This window comes from Sus scrofa, chromosome 5 (genome assembly GCF_054392235.1).
Source record: "Sus scrofa isolate SSC_HxYL_T2T_F1_AM1 chromosome 5, Sscrofa_HxYL_maternal_Yorkshire_Landrace_v2.0, whole genome shotgun sequence".
In the NCBI taxonomy this organism is placed as follows: domain Eukaryota; kingdom Metazoa; phylum Chordata; class Mammalia; order Artiodactyla; family Suidae; genus Sus; species Sus scrofa.
Window position 1 is genome coordinate 101,530,570 of NC_139387.1, and position 17,984 is coordinate 101,548,553.

The 17,984-nt window shown below is 37.3% G+C and overlaps 1 protein-coding gene across 1 annotated transcript in view; it reads right to left on the reverse strand.

Moving 5' to 3' along the window:
- Positions 1–5,242: 5,242 nt before the first annotated feature.
- Positions 5,243–17,984, reverse strand: part of TMTC3 (transmembrane O-mannosyltransferase targeting cadherins 3) — an 85,128-nt gene continuing 72,386 nt past the window's right edge. Inside the window, exons 17-19 of the transcript XR_014804521.1 lie at positions 14,792–14,964; positions 12,313–12,500; positions 5,243–7,369 (exon numbers count right to left, since the gene is read on the reverse strand). The gene's annotated coding sequence lies outside the window, so the exon portion shown is untranslated. The remainder of the gene's footprint in view (positions 7,370–12,312; positions 12,501–14,791; positions 14,965–17,984) is intronic.

Genomic DNA, 17,984 nt, shown 5'->3' on the forward strand with positions numbered 1-17,984 from the left:
GATGGACCTTGGAGGCATTAGGCTAAGCAAAGTAAGTCGGACAGAGGACAAAGACTGTGCAATCTCGCTTTTACACAGAATCTAAAAATTCAAAACCAGACCCAAACTCATAGAAAAAGAGATCAAACCTGTGATTATTAGAGGCAGAGGGTGGGGAGAGGGGGAGTTGGAGGAAGGTCATCAAAGGGAACAAACTCCCAGTTATAAGATTAATAGTGCTAAGGACACAACGTCCAACCTGATGCCCATGCCCACACTCCTGCACGACACACAGTAAAGTTGTTCTGCAAGTAAATCCTAAGAGCTCTTGTCACAAGGAGAAAAGTTTCTTCACCTTTTTTCTCTCCTTTTTGTTCTATCTATATAGAAGATAAATGTTAGCTGAACCTATTGTGGGAAGCATTTCACAACATGTGTACATCAAACCATCATGCCATATGCCTTAGACTTATATGGTGATATATGTCAGTTATTTTTCAAAAAAAAAACCCTGGAAAAATAAAATTATATCCAGTTAGTAGTATATCTCTAGAATTTATAACATCAGATAAGGTGAAAGAAAAAGGTTTTTAGATATGTCAAAACTTAGAACTGCCTCACTAGTCCTCTGGGTCAGAATACAAAAATAAAAATTTTTTTAAATAAAAATTTTAAAGCATTGGGTAAGAGTTTATTGGATGAGTCAATTTTCAGATCCAAGTAAAAAAAAAAAAAACCAATTGAAACAATCAAACAAAATTAAATCCTAGGCCCTGACACTTTTGGAATCAGAAAGTAATTGCTAACACTAAGTATGGTTGACATGATAAAATCAACCATGTCAGATTTTAAAAGAAAAAATATATATAATTTGTGAATTAGAATTTGGCACTTGCCATCTGCCTCTAAATGGATTAAATTATGAGCCAGTGCAGCTACCAAGCTGCAGCACCCCCTGAGTGGAGCTCAGAGTGGAAACCAGGAGGGAGGCACTCTGTGCTCTGGGAAAACTGGAAGAATGGGTCTTCAGATAGTTAATATTTTAGGAGAAGATTTTATGTGCCCAATTCTTGCCTCTTCTCCTATCTAGAAAAACACTAACATCCGTTATGGGGATTTCTGCTCGTTGTGACTAGCAGTCACCTTCCTGAGACCAGCAGCCAACTTCCGTAAAATGTGTGCCTGGCTGCGTGGCCCTCCCTCACCTTTATCACATCCACTGATATTATTTCCCCCCTGCTTCTTTGGAACGTTCTTTCTGAAGTACCACCACCTGAGCTGTAGTTAAGTCAACAAAACAAAGGATGTCACAGTCATCTGTGAAGGCGGCCACTTCCTGGGCTTCAGTCCTGGGCTTCAGTCCTAATTTTGCCCCAGATAAACTCAACTCTCAACTTTTAGTTTGTAGTTTTTTTTTTTAAGTCAACACATTCAAAGATGACAAACTAAAAAATGGGATAAGAGGGAGAAGAAAACATTTGTTGTCAATCATTCTGATTAGAGCTCTTACACCAAAGACATCTAGGCAATCGTTGTCAGCTCTGCCCCTTAGGAGCTGGGAATTTAATCTGAAGCCCCAGATATCTCCTTCACAATGGTGGAATAATGAGAGAAACCTTCCACGTGGAGTGCTCATGAAGATTAAATGATATGATAAAAATGATACTATAAGTCAAGGCCTGGTACAAAGTAGGTTCTCAACTAAAGGTTGATGATGATAGTGATTTCATTTTTTCAGTCCAGTTTCCTAACTCCTCCAATACAAAAAAGTGGAGAAAAACAAATCTAGAATCTATGAGCCTTCCTTTCCAAGTTTGTTTCATTTTCTAACTAGCAGAGATGCATCAGTGAAGTCACTTGGACTGAATTTTCCCATAATTTTAGGGCATTTTTGGCCCCCAAATATTATTATTCAAATATATCACGGTTTTATGCACTATAAAATTATTGAACAGTCAGTTATGTCTGGAAAGAAAACAAAACAAAACTAAAAAACCAACAAAAAAGCCAGATGAGAAGAATCTCACTTTCTCCCATAAGTAAGAGAAAAAGTTTACTTGGAATAAAAAAATCCTCTAAGCTATTACTAAGAAAAGAAAAGAAAATACCATTTTTCAAACATTTGAATGTTATTTGGCATACTTAGATTGATTAAAACAGATTTGAATAGTTTACATGTACGGTCAAAGTTAAAATTTGCTTTGACGTTTTCTTGGCATACTGTTTGAGAATTTTTAGAGTAATTCTTCATAAAATCTAATAGGAAACAATTGTTTTGGAAAACTCCCTCTTGAAAACTTGACTTCTTTTTATCCTGATGAAAACACTATAACTCACTGCTTGCTTAGGTTTCACTTACTTAAACAGGTATACTTACTTTCAGAAATACCTGAAAATACTCTAATTATGTATTAAGAAAAAAATTCCACTAGAAAAATGACTCAAGAAAACAAGAAATGTATAGAGCTTCCTCAAAAAAACTAGAGAAAAATATTTTTTAATGCAAACTAAATACAGATCAAAAGCTAATGAACAATACATGGAAAACACACCACAGTTTTTGGTTTGAGGTTCTTAAGAGTACACTTAATTGGGATATAGAATAAGAAGTGTGGGCAAAAAAAATCTAATTTCTTAGAAAATATTTAAAGAAATATGAAAATCTTATGGTGTTTCTTATTCCAGTTTGAAATACTCTCTCCCCATAGGAAAGTAGTATGCGAATTTTATTTTTATGCAGAAATTTTAAAATTATTCTGGCACTGCTATTATAATTTTCAAAGTCAAAAATAAAATAAAAGGAAACATGAAAAAGTAGAAAGTAATCATTCTTACTATAAAACACTTTCCAACAAATTATTTTAAAGTTTGTTTGGAAGCACAAAAGACCCAGACTAGCCTAAGACATCATCCTGAAAAAGAAAAATGGAGCCGGAGGGAATCAGGCTCCCAGACTTCAGACTACACTACAAAGCAACAATCATCAAAACCATATGGTACTGGCACAAAGACAGAAATAGAGATCAGTGGAACAGCATAGAAAGCCCAGAATTAAACCCACGCACCTACAGCCAACTAATCTATGACAAAGGAGGCAAGAATATACAATGGAGAAAGGACAGCTTGTTCAATAAGTGGTGCTGGGAAAACTGGACAGCCACATGGAAAAGAATGAAATTAGAATACTCCCTAACACCATACACAAAAATAAACTCCAAATAGATTAAAGACCTAGATATAAGACCAGACACTATAAAACTCTTCGAGGAAAACAGAGGCCAAACACTCTCTGACATAAACGACAGCAACATCTTCTCAGATCCACTTCTTAAGAGTAATGACAATAAAAACAAAAATAAACAAATGGGACCTAATCAAACTTAAAAGTTTCTGCACAGCAAAGGAAACCCTAAACAAAACAAGAAGACAACCCACAGAATGGGAGAAAATCTTTGCAAATGAAGCAACTGACAAGGGATTAATCTCCAAAATTTATAAACACCTTCTACCACTCAGTACCAAAAAAACAACAACCCCATAAAAAAATGGGCAGAAGATCTAAACAGACAGTTCTCCAAAGAAGACATACAGATGGCCAAAAAACACATGAAAAAATGTTCAACATCACTCATTATTAGAGAAATGCAAATAAAAACCACTAGGAGGTACCACCTTACACCAGCCAGAATGGCCATCATCAAAAAGTCTACTAACAAGGAGTTCCCGTCGTGGCGCAGTGGTTAACGAATCTGACTAGGAACCATGAGGTTGAGGGTTCAGTCCCTGCCCTTGCTCAGTGGGTTAACGATCCGGCGGCGTTGCCGTGAGCTGTGGTGTAGGTTGCAGACGCGGCTCGGATCCCGCGTTGCTGTGGCTCTGGCGTAGGCCGGTGGCTACACCTCCGATTCAACCCCTAGCCTGGGAACCTCCATATGCTGCGGGAGCGGCCCAAGAAATAGCAACAACAACAACAACAACAAAAGACAAAAAAAAAAAAAAAAGTCTACAAACAAGAAGTGCTGGAGAGGGTGTGGAAAAAAAGGAACCCTACGACACTATTGGTGGATTGTAATTGGTGCAACCACTGTGGAAAACAGTATGGATATTCTTCAGAAAACTAAAAATAGAACCACCATTTGATCCAGCAATCCCACTCCTGGGCATCTCTCCAGAGAAAACCATGACTTGAAAAGACACATGTACTCTGATGTTCATTGCAGCACTATTTACAATAGCCAAGACATGGAAACAACCTAAATGTCCATCGACACAGGAGTGGATCTAGAAGATGTGGGACATATACACGATGGAATATTACTCAGCCATTAAAAGGAAAGAAATAACAGCATTTTTAGCAACATGGATGGACCTAGAAACTATTAAGCTAAGTGAAATCAGCCATACAATGAGACACCAACATCAAATGCTTTCACTGATATGTGGAATCTGAAAAAAGGACAGACTGAACTTGTTTGCAGAACAGATGCTGACTCACAGACATTGAAAAACTTATGGTCTCCAGAGGAGACAGTTTGAGGGGTAGGGGGATGTGCTTGGACTGTGGGATGGAAATCCTGTGAATTTAGATTGTTATGATCATTATGTAACTACAGATGTGATAAATTCATTTGAGTAATAAAAAATGCTTAAAAAAATAAAGTGAGTTTCCTGTTAAAAAAAAACAAACAACTTTCCTTTTGTATCATTTATAAAATTGTGTTAAATAATAAATATTATTTTATGGAGTTGGGTGAATTTTTCCAAGTGGTGGCATTTTTAATTGTCTGATTTTTATGTCAATGAGAATATATTAATTTATAATTAAAATTTATTTTGAAGTAAAGGATAACATAGACATTTCATTAAGACAGGTATCCATCAATTTGCAGATGCAAAAGAATTAATTTATCTCACATGAAAAATGTGTCCATTTACACAGGAAGAGTTTCTATTGAGAGAAGAAAGGCACTAGAGTAAGTTATTGAGGTTGGTTGGAGAACATAAATCTTTGGAAATATTTATGTCACATAAATGGTGATGCGATATGTGTATCCTTCACTTTGCTTGTAACTCAATAAATACATAAATAAACAAACATTCACTTTATTATTTGTTTCTCACTTCATTTGATCTTTTACTCAAAAATAAACATCTCAAAAAGGTTTTCCCAAATCACTCCCTTTAAAATAGTCCCATTACCTTACCTTATTTTTGTTTACAACACTTTATGACTATCCATTTTATATTTATTTGTATGCTTATATTTTTCTCTCTCGATACATAAGTTCCATGTTAGTAAGGGCTTTATTTTATTTACTAGTGTTTCCTAGAATCTATTAAAATGACTGGAATACAATGTGCTCAGTAAAAAATAATTGACTAAATGAAGCAAATATTGTTTGTCTTCCCAAGTAGAAGTTGCTGTTAAAAATCAGAATATTCTCACCCTCCTGCAAAATCTTGTGCCTTGTAAATAGTTGGCTTATAAGAGATCTCATGAATTTTATATTAATGCTAGATAAAATCCTCAGAGTGCTCAGGAAGATAATATGGCATTATGTGGAAAATATTCAGAGTTTTTACTCCCTAAGATGTCACTTATCTAATGTGGGCACGTTGTATAACCTAAGTTCAAAGTTCTCCAAATTAGGGAAATTGGTTTTCCAAAGGATGACCTGATGAGCAAAGGTACACATAGTCCTGTTTCTCGGTGCTTTACTTTGCCTCTAAGTGAAACTCCTCCTTAGTGGACTTACCTGCTTCTGGTCCCCACCCACTCCCCAACAACACCCCACTTCAAGAGTCAAGAAGGTTGGAAAACAACCCATGATCCAACTTGAATTATCAAATTTAATCTCTCTGCTACCCTTTTTTTAAATTTCCATTTTGTTTTGCAAACCTCATCAATTCCTTAGTTTACATTACTCTCTAAATAAAGAGGTTAACTAGATGGACACAACTGTTCCTTTCATGTCTTACTCTCGGTGATTTCATATGACATATTATCACTTGGAAGTTATAATCAGCAGTGCTGGATAATTGGGAATAATACATTTCAAACTAGTTTTATTTAAAGTATCTGCTTCTAAAACTAACTTTAAAACAGAAGTCATTCGATCATGGATTAAACTCATACATATACAATCTGATACTAAGAGCCAATGTTTGTTTACTCACTGACACTTTCTATGTTAATTACTTGGTTATCAAAGCAAAACTAAATTATATTTGGCATTACCTACAACTGGGTTGACGCTTCTGGTAGTTTTTATTTGTCTAAATTATGTTACAGAGTCATATGATCTAGTACTCTGAATTTCTCTTCCAAACTGAGATCTAATTATTTGGATATACACAGCTTTTTTTCAGACTACTAAATTTATTGTCATTAATGTGTTTTCTCTTACAACTAGTATTATCTTCTCATTGTAAAAGGTATAGCAATTTAGGGAAATAAATTATTCAAACACTGGTAACATAATTGTAATTCCTTCTAGCCACAGAATTGGGAAAAACCAAGATAATTAAAGCTCCTATATACATAAATGAAGGACTAAATTATACTATCTTTACCACACAACTTAAAACAGTAGCTATCACACCCGGTCTCTTTTTGCATCTTTTAACATTAAAATTTTTCACATCATCAAAGTCTATTTTTTTTTCTCTAATAGTTTGTAGGAGCTTTTTTCAGTTATTTACTGCCATATAATAGAGGAACTTAAAGTTTATGGCTTAAAATGCCAACTGTTCATTGTATCTCATAATTCTGTGGGTGGACTAGGCTCAGTTGGGAAGTTCTAATGGCCCCATCTTGACGGAGGCCACGGTCACCTGGGGCTCATTTGGGCTGGAATGTCCAAGAGGCCTCACTCACACGGCTGGCAGTTGATGCAGATGTCCGAAACATGATTTTTAACAGCAAAGGCCTATGGTACATTATAAGAAAACTCTCTCTAGATGGTGGGATTGTATATTATTTTCATTTTCCCCTTTTCCCCCTTTTACGTAATGTCTAAATTCTCTTATGCACACATATTGCTTTTGTGGCAGGCTATTACTAAGTAATTATTATTTCTAAAAGAAATGTTTTTCTAATTCAGATTATCATTGCATATATCAGTTATAAATAAATAGTATAGTATTTACAGAGGCAAATCATAGAAACTCTATATGTAGTTTAGAAGATTTAACAGAAAAAATGCTGAGTGCTACATCCTCTAAGTAGCATTAACTTTGTAAAAATTAAATTTTTAATTCCTACCTTATAATTGAATAATATTTAAAGCATATCCTTTTTCGTTCCTTGTCTTTCTCCTTCCTCCTCCATCCACCTAGGTATAGCGTAGGAAAACATTTCTGTGCTGTTTTTTTCTTCTTGGTTTTTACACTGCCAAGAATAAAGTTAAGAATATCTTTAATAATTTAGTTTAGGAACAGATGGCCATGCAAAAATAACCAAGTTTGCCAAAATGATGGTGAAAATGCCGCATCTCTCTCAACATTGTCACTGAGCAACAGGAACAGAATTCAAGGGTTTTAATGCCTCCTTACTCAGAGCTGGAGTGTGGTAAAATAACATTATGAGAATCCATTAAGAGAACACTTTCCCTGTTCATTTCATTTTGATTAGTTAAACCAAGGCCTTAACAGATGAGTAGTTTGACATCTCTTTCAATAGTCTAGTCATTAAAGACCCACTAGGCTATGCAGTTCTCTTTTTCTCTGTGCTAAACAAAATAGGACTTAAATTCCTCTATCTTTCAGCTTCCTCATCTGTAAAATAAGGAATGACATCCTTGAATGTTTCCAACTTTGAAGTAACTTTGACTCCAGAGATGAAAAAATGGCAGTAGCTGTGACTTCCTGCAAGGTCTTCACTCTGTTCATACCCTCTCTTCCTGGCCCCACACAATTTAACTCAGCATGCTTTGTAAATTTACATTAAGCTAAACACATTTATTTTTACTTACATGATAAATCAGTTGTCAGGGTTTTTTTGTTTGTTTTTTTTTAGGGTCACACCAGCAGCATATGGAAGTTCCTGGGCTAGGGGTCAAATTAGAGCTGCAGCTGAGGCCTACTCCACAGCCACAGCAACGCAGGATCTGAGCTGCATCTGCAACATACTCTGCAGTTTGTGGCAATGCAGGATCCTTAACCCACTGAGCAAGGCCAGGGATGGAACTTGAATTCTCACAGAGGCCATGATGGATTCTTAACCAGCTGAGCCACAACAGGAACTCCAATAATCTGTAATTATAAATCTCCAATGGAAGACTTGATTCCATTCTCCCGATTTTGGTCAGAGTAATTGTAAATACTCAGGTAAGGCAACTATGGGTATCAGAAAGAGATTTCTCCATTTCTAAATCAGGATCTAACTAGTAGGAAGTCCTGGGAATCAAGAGAACAGTCTTTTAGCAAAATGATTAGGAGCTATAAGCTTAAAATGTTATCTTTTTAAAGGCAACGTTGTGCCTTTTTGTTCATGTTAAGTCCAAATCTCTAAGCTCTTTTCATTCATTCACTCACACATTCAACGGATATTGTATTAAGTACTAAAATTTATATTAAGTACAAAAATATGAGAGTAAAACATCTTTATGGCATTAATGAATCTTAAAATTTCTTCATTTATACTGGATTGTGTCTTCAGAAAAGATCAATTAATAACTCATCTGTTTCTATAATGAAGACAGCTCCAAAATGTGCTCATAGATTTCCAGGGCCATAAAAAAAAAAAAAGGGTGTTAGTCAAAAAAGATAACGACTAGAGCCATTTAGCATGTCCTGAGGAGGTAGGTCCTATATTTATTATATGACTACAATGCATTCATTGTCTATAAAAATGACCTGGGGAGGGGTAAGGATGAACGGGGAGAGAATTTATGTAGACAAGCTGACAAAGGCTCAGTTTCTTCTGAAATCCTGTATTAAATTTTACTTTCTCTGTTAACTAACTGCCTTTGTTAGTGAGGTTTCCAAAACATTAAAACTGCATTCCCACACTGCCTCTGTACCTTGTTCCATGGCTTGGCCACTAAAGATGGCTAAGCTATATGACACTAGGTACACCTCAGCAAAGTGTGTGCACATTATTCCTTGCCGAGGCTCCTTCCCCAAATTCCTGCCACAAGAAGGCTGGTTGGATAGGTAATACACATCAAATCCTTTTCCTTCCTAAAAAATCTATTCCTTGAAGTTCACAACTAGTCCATCTCCCCTTGATACCCTCTCCCCTCTTTTTTTTTTTTTTTTTTAGTTCTATGCTGGCTCCACATGGCCATTCAGAGTTGAGGATCTCCCAGACTGATAATCCTATTGAGAGGTCTTCGTCCTCTACCAATTCCAGAACCCTTTCCAAAGAAGTTGCCAATCCAATCATAATATTCCACAGCTGAAGAAAAATCACAAGAGAAAAGAGAACTCTGATTCCCTTTTCTCCTCCCCGAAAGCTCCACCCCAGGGAGTTCCCTAGTAGTCTAGTGGTTAGGACTCGATGCCTTCACTGCTGCCGCCCAGGTTCAGTCAATCACCGGTCTGGGAACTGAGGTCCTACATCAAGCCACTGCACACTGTGGCAAAAAACAAACAAACAAAAAAACCCCAAAACCAAAACCCAAAACCCAAAAACTCCACCCTAGTATAAGGATCTTATTGTGTATTCATTAAGTGATTATTCCATATCTCTAGCCTCCCTCTGAAGCTAAAGTGATAAGAGTGTGGGAAGTAAAATTTACTGAAAAGGATAAGGTTATAGTAGATCCAGGGTTTGAGACAATCTTAGCGAATGGCATTGTTGAACAGAGTTAAGAGAGATACAGACCACCTAATCAAAAGAAATTCCTAGGTAATAAAAAGCTGCTGTCAAGCTTTTACAGAAAAGAGACCATCTTAATTCTATCTTTGTCTTTACCTCTGAGATAAAAATTGCTGAGCCAATAGGTGATGCTGCCTCTCTGTTTTGAAGCCTGAATAATGAACAGTTTCTTATGAGGACCTTGAGAGCATTGGGAAATTGGGTATTCAGAGCCCGGACACACCTCCCTGATCCAAGGGGAGTGGCTATTCCAAGGCAGACAAGGACTAACACAGACTTGGAAGGTGAAGAAAGGAATGGAATGTTTGAATAATTTTAAGAGATTTAATCTCTTTGATCTCTTTTAATCTCTTTAGAGATTTTCTTTGGCTACATATGCCTAAGGGTTTTACCAGCAAATCAAAGATGGAGGTTCCTAAAGACTTCATTGTTTAGAGTAGGTTGTATTTATAGTTATTCTTAAGGTTATTGTACAGTAATTTATATATCTTTTCAGGTCCGTGTACATTTAGTTAGTTTCATGATATTCTTGTTTTAAAATAAAGTTCCAAGTAAAATAACTCTATAATTTTATTAAAAGGCAATTCGGTAATCCAGTAGAAACCAAGGAATTGCTAATGTTCAGATGTCTTGAACAGCTAGGGAAGCAGAGCCTTCCAGCATAATGATTCGATACAACTGATTCCAACTGAGTTGAGCAGCCTCCTTTCATAGACCTGCTATCTGTTGGCCAACAGGAGTAAACTCTGTACAGTAATTTGGCTTGTCAGGGAGCTAAAAACGTTTACGTACATCCATTGTCACTGAGAGGATTTCTGATTCTCAAATCAAAAGTATAAGAGAAGGAATAATAAGTAGCAATAAAAATCACCACCGCCTCACATAATTCTAAAAGATACACATTCAGAACACAGACTTAAAATGCACTTTAAAATAACAGCTAAGCTAGTGCTGGAACTGAGAACTTAATGCATCCTAAAATGTATTGTAGACTTAAGATGCATTTGTTTTCTCCTGATTTCAGATTTGCTAGCCACTTCTTCTCAATTATTTAGGACCTATTTCAAATACAACCCCTTTGCTAACGCTGTCTTGGTCCTCTCTGCAAATACCCACACCAGAAGCAGCCAGTACTCACTGTTCTCTCTATGGCCTCTTAGAATACTTTCCACGTAATTCTGTCATAATTTATTACCAGCATTAGTTGTTGTTACATATTCCTCTCCCACTAGCTGTGAAATTATCTAAGGCATGACAACATTTTATTAGTAAGTTTATCCCAGTGCTTAACACAGGGTCTAAAACTGAGTAGACACTAATTACATTTGGGGTTTGGTGGAATGGTGGATATGCAGCCAGTTCCACTAAAAATTGACCATGGATTACCCTAGCAGTGGCCATAGAAAATATTTTTTAGCCATAAAAATTCTACATTGTTTATTTATCTTCGGTCTCTGAGATCATTCTCCATGTGCATCTCTATTTTCAAAATTCTCTGTGGATTATGTTCAGCCAAGAGACAAAATACCTACTGACTTAAAGTAAACAGACTTCCCTTCTGTTAAGAGCTCTTTAAGCAAGTCTCAGAATTTGATGCCTTTTTTTACAGCTATGGAAATAAATTATGAAATGTATTATGAAATTAATTCCATGACTGGGTCAAGCTTTCAAACTGTGTTTTATGTAAAGGTGCTATCTATGATGCATCAGGAAACAGATCAACCATTAAGAAACATGCAAATGAAAAAAAATCTGTGAGCAGCTACTGAAGCACCATACATGATGGGTCATGTCTTTCTGAATACCTGAAAAGGGTTTACAGGGCTTCTGACTAGTTATTAAAGGAGCAAATCTTTCAATCCCTCCTAAAACTAAAAGACCATACTGTGATTAAATAGTGTCCACATGACAACAGGTGGTCCTGAAGTCTCCTACTGAGGAGACTGTTTTCAAGTACCCCAGCTGAAGTTGTTTACAGAAACCTAGTTACTCATGGGAAAGTTGCACATTCATGAACACATGGAGATCGTTGGACTAATTAGAAACACTTTTTTTCTCTTCTTGGGTACTCATAACCGTTTGTTTCCAGCATATTTCTTTTAGTTCCTTCCTTCTAGTGTTTTTTTAGTGGTGTGTGTTCACCCAGAAACTATGAAAATGTTGGCTAGGTACAGAAGATAAACAATTGTTTTAGGATGACACCCATCTTTTCAGTCCAAGCCACACACAGAAGGACAGGGTAGAGAAGGTACTAGAAGTCTAATTTTTAAAATCCTGTAATGTTCAGGAATTAAACAGTTACTCCCACTGGGGAAAACCAGGGCACTCCTCATTTGCCATCAAGACTGTAAGGTTAGCATCAGTCCCAATCGATTCCAGCAGCCTTCTTTTTTTTTTTTTTTTTTTTTTCAGTTGAGAAGCTGATTTTAAAATGTACATAGAAATGCGAGAACCCAGCCTGTCCCACACGGTCATGAGAAAGGAGACAAAAGTTAGAAAGCTTATATTACCTGTTTTCAAGACTACCATAAAGCTGTAGTATTTGAATGGTGTCGTCCTGGCCTATGGATCCACAAACAGATCAATATGACAGAATAGAGACTGCAAAACTGACATACACTTCCGCTTAGTTTTTTGGTTTTCGTCAAAGGCTCCAAAGCCATCCAGTGAGAAACGAAAGTCTTTTCAGCAAATAGTGCTAGGAAAAAAAAATAGATGTCCATATGAAAACAGTGAACTCTGACGCCCCCCCCAACCCACACCATATACAAACATTAATTTGAGATGCATCATAGACCTAAATGTAAGAGCTAACATTATAGAATTTTTAGAAAGAAATATATCAAAATATATTTGCCACTTGAGGGTAGACAAAGGTTTTTCAAATAAGACAGAAAAGGCAGGAACCATAAAACAAAAACTGGTAGCTTAGATCTAATCAAAATAATATTTTCTATTCAATGAAAGACATTATTAAGAAAATTAATAAGCAAGACATGGAATGTGAAAGAATAGTTATAAAACTTATGTTTACTAAAGAGCTGGTTTTCTTCATTATAGATTAGACATGACCACATCAAGAGTAGGGTGGTTTTGGTTGCTGTTGATAGGCAGGAACTAATGACAAACTGTATTCAGGTCAGCCTTGGTCAGGGGATGTCCAGGTTGTGCGGCCCATGTGTAGCCTTCATCTCTGTCATCAGAGCCACTTTTCCCATAAGCTCATTGAGTAACCTCTGGGGTGGCTGAATAAAGAGGCATCTAGCCAAAAAGCAAGACTGCAGCTGAGAGCAAGTCAAGAGAGACAATTGTGCAGATTGCTTCATTTCCTCCCTTACGATTTCAAGGGCTTGAAGGACCCATCTCACAGAGCTCTCCTGTCCTATAGAGACACTTCCTACCCAGAAGAGAAAAGCAGCCAAGCTTGCTGCTGCTCAATAATATCAGAAAGGAGATATGACACAGGAAGTGGAAAACAAACAAACAAACAAACAAAAAGCCCATTTTTGGTCCCCGGGGGAGAAGAGGAAGAGACAATAAGAAAAAAGGTAAGCGTGAGCTGAGTGTATGACAACCTCCAGCCTCTGCCCAGGTTTAAGAGAGAGGAAAAGGTGATTGAGAAAAGTGAAGGCAACATAGGAGGAACGGTGTGGCTCTTCCTCAATCTATTATGTAAGTGAAAAAAGAGCCTACCTTGTGCAATGCTCTGGCAGCAACCTGGGGCTTGGCTGAACTTTCTTAGTGTGATAGGAGATAAGAGAGAGAGAGGCACCTTCAGGATTAACTTTCCCAAGCTACTGTACAGGTTCGAATGACATGGATGAGTGTGGATAGCAGCGGGCTTGCCATGGGGCCGGCGGGCAGTGGCACAATGACCCCTGGCAGAGGGCTGGATTTGAGACATGAAAGTACCTCTTGGGTCTGCAGCCAGCAGGGGGTGGAAGGCAGCGAGGGAGTGCCATCAAACTCCGGCCAAGACAAAATGTGCCAGTTTATGAATATCATCATCCACAGACCAGAACGGAGGCTGTTCTGAGACCAGAGGCCAGCCAGGCATGCTCCCCAGTTCCTCTAAGACGTCCTTTGCAACGCTACCTTGAGAAGTTCTTACACTTTTCCTGGGTTGGTACACTTGTTTCTTTTTCTTTTTTTCTTTTTTTTTATTATTTATTTATTTATTTATTTATTTTTTGTCTTTTTTTGTTGTTGCTATTTCTTGGGCCGCTCCCGCGGCATATGGAGGTTCCCAGGCTAGGGGTCCAATCGGAGCTGTAGCCACCGGCCTACACCAGAGCCACAGCAACGCGGGATCCGAGCCACGTCTGCAACCTACACCACAGCTCATGGCAACGCCGGATCGTTAACCCACTGAGCAACGGAAGGGACCGAACCCGCGACCTCATGGTTCCTAGTCGGATTCGTTAACCACTGCGCCACGACGGCAACTCCTACACTTGTTTCTTGAATCACATTTTTATTTGTTTTCATCCTCAGTATTTTCTGGAGAAGGGATTTTCCTGAAAAGGGGTGTTTTGGTGGAAAAGTTTTTAAGAATTTGGATACCTAAAAATATCTTTAAAAAAAGAAAAATGGGCGCACTCAGCATATGGAAGTTCCCAGCCCAGAGATTGAACCCACACCGCCACAGAGACAATGCTGGCTCTTTAACCCGCTGTGCCACAGTGGGAATTCCTGAAAATATCTTTAGTGTACACTTATCCCTCAATTAATAATTTTAGCTTATTTCTGAGAATTTCGTTGCTAAGTAAAAAGCTGTTAAATGAAAATTTAATTTAACATTAATTTAATGGGGAAAACTGTGATACATTTTTGTCCCAATCCAAAATACACACATGATTTTCACAGACTGAAAAAACATATCAACTGAAGAATAAAAATATGTTTCTATAACTAAAATGTAACAATTTGAAAATCAATAAATAAAATCTGTATGTAAAATACAGTATAATTAACATTTATTTTACTTACCAATGTAGGTGGTGCCTGGTAGAAGAGGGTACAAGGAAGCAATTCTTTGAAAGACAGTGCAGAATGAGATAATCAGCTTCCAGGCAGGCGTTTAATATCTGAATCAGGCATGCTTGATGATATTTTTGCTTTCTTTCAGACTTCGGTAAAATAAAGCTATGCATAAGAGCACCCTGAAATACATAAACATAATATAACCATAATAGATACGCACTGAAGGGTCAGAGAGAATCCTGCCTCTTCCTCCTTGTTGGCTATTTATTCATATTTAATCATATTTAAGAATGAAGCAGACTGGACACTGTATGCCCAGGGGCGAGATGTGTAGATTGGGGGATTTTGACCATGTAGTGATTGCAGATGTTTGTTGTAGGATCCTCCAATTATAGGATCTGTGGGATTTTCCTTTTAGATTGGTCTGTTTTCCCGGAAGGTACTGCTCCAGTCTTTGACTAAGGAATGCATGTGATGGATGGTATAGGCTTAGCTGTCACAATGCGTGAAGCTAAATATAGGAAGAGAGTTGGGGGTCTCACAGGTCACTCTGCATATTTTCAACTAATCATCAAGTCTTCAGTGTATGCCCCTAAGTCTGGGGCCAGTTAGACTTATTTCTCCAGAAAGCAAATGGGTGCAAGAAGGTAAACACTAACCAAAGGTGAGGATAGAACCAAGCTGCTTAACCACCTCTTAGAAAGACTTTCAAGGAGTTCCTGTCATGGCTCAGTGGTTAACAGACCCGACGAGTAACCATGAGGTTGCCGGTTCGATCCCTGGTCTTGCTCAGTGGGATAAGGATCCAGCATTGCTGTGAGCTGTGCTATCGTTCACAGATGTGGCTCAGATCCCTGGTTGCTATGGCTGTGGCGTAGGCTGGCAGCTACAGCTCCGACTTGACCCCTAGCCTGGGAACTGCCATATGCCACAGGTGCAGCCCTAAAAAAACAGCAAAGACTTTCAAACAATCTTTCTACCTTCCTGGATACATAATACCTCTGATTCCTGAATCTTTATAGTTCTATGATACTTGACGCCTTGTATCATTTGACAACTCAAATGTTTTGTCTACAAAAACCTAGACTTTGGCTTTTTCTTCTATTATCCCGCATTCTTTTTGCACCTTCTAGATTATACACTGTTATTCCTTTACAACCATTTTGGAAGCAGAGAGGGCAAACATGAATTCAGTTGTAATATTTAACTAGAAATTTCCTTCTCACTCTTTTGTCTCAGACTCAGTAAAAAATTGCTTACAACAAATAATTTTGAGTTAAAATTCCAGTAGAAACCAGAGAATAAACTTTGAGACTAAAGTGTCAAAAAATTAAAACTTTAAGAAATATTATAGTTGACCTGAAAGTGAAATTTGGAATAACATATTATCAGGAGTTTCACTGTTATTAAATAGTATCAAACTGATAAACATGTTAAGAGGAAAACCTGTGGAGTCAAGTGAACCTGGATTCAGTCAGGGCTGTGTCACTTATTAATTGGGAGACCTAGAAAAACCTGCCTTGGCCTCCTTCTTTATAAATGAAGACAACTAATGCCTTCATGGTAAGGTTTCTGTGAGAACTAAATTAAATAATACCAAGAACTTAATCTAATACCTCACTCAAACAGGGTGCTCTGTGGTAGTTATTACACTAAATTGGGCTATCCGTCATCATCTTCTGAACTCCTGAACAGTTCTACACTTTTTTTGGCCATACCCACAGCATGTGGAAGTTCCCAGGCCAGGGATCCAGCCCATACCGCAGCAGCAACCCAAGCTGCTACAGTGACTACACTGGATCCTTAACCTGCTGCTCCACAAGGTAACTCCCAAGGGTACCATTATTCTTCATTTTTATAAAGGATGTATGTAGTGCATATAGTATATACATACTACGTCGTATGAGTGTGTTATACAGTAAATAGAATAGGTGAACAATTAGAAGAGGCAGAAGCAGCAAGAAACATAAAAAAGAAGTGGAATCTAAATTTTCACCATGGAAGCCACCTATTCCTGTTCTATCTGCCTTCCACATTATAAAGACATTTAAAGTAGTGCTAGCCAATCTACGCCAACAGAAAAAAACAGTGAATTTCCAGCTGAGGTTAACTTCTGAGTGCTGACATTATCTGACATTTCACCTGACTTCTTCCATTGTTCTATTATCTTCTTTGTTGTCTTAGGCTTTTAGCCTAAGTCTATCTTCTGAACCACAGGCAAACTTCCGGCGAAGTCCTTGACCAGTAATAAAATGCTCAGAACCATTTCCATGTGTTTGCTTGAGGTCCCTAAGGATGCCAAACCTAGTAAAGAAACCCTGGAACAGTGCATGTGCTGATTTGTCATTCAAATCAAACATTCTTAAGTTCTAAGTCTAAAACCTGAATGCCAAAAGGCAAGTTATAAATATTAAAACCGCTTTTCAATCATTATCCAAACAAAATTCTCTCTAATCCAGGGAATATAACTCTGTCTATCGATTGATACTGCCATGGAATCACGAAAACAATTCTCTTACTCAAAACGCTTTAAAAAAAAATTCTCCATTGAGCATGGCAACAAACAGGGTAAATATGTTAGAATAATTTTTCAAATAATTTATACTGAAAGTTTCAGTGGGAAGAAAAGAGAGGAGCCTGTACATGCATAAAATTCTACCTAAACAACTAGTACTGCATGGAAATGGAAACGCTTTTAATCTTATTTAACAACTTTCAATAGTTTGATTCATCCATAGTTATTCTTTTGATACCTTTGATTAATATCCAGATGTATAGCCTGAAAATTTTCTCTGGGCATAGAGACACATTATTTTGTCAATTTGAAGAAAGGGAAACAGATTTTCTACCTCATTATCTTAATTAACATATTTCATCTGCTTAGTTATTTGCAAGGAGAAAATGACTGAAAGGCAGTTACATATAAGAGAGACTTTTAAGACTTCAAGGTGAGAGATCAGGTTTGAGACTGCGTTTACTATCTTTTAGGGCCAGGAATAGATTGATGTCAGGTTTTTTTTTCAGTACAGTAAACCATAATGATTAAAATTTTACATGTGAAAGTTAAACTGGTGTTTTATAGATCTGGGGGCCCCATCTAGTCACGTTAAGCCTTAAAAAATGAATTTTTCCTAGCTGTCATGAGAGAGATGCAACAGAAAGAAAGATTGGTGAAATGCAACATGAGAAGGACTTGTCT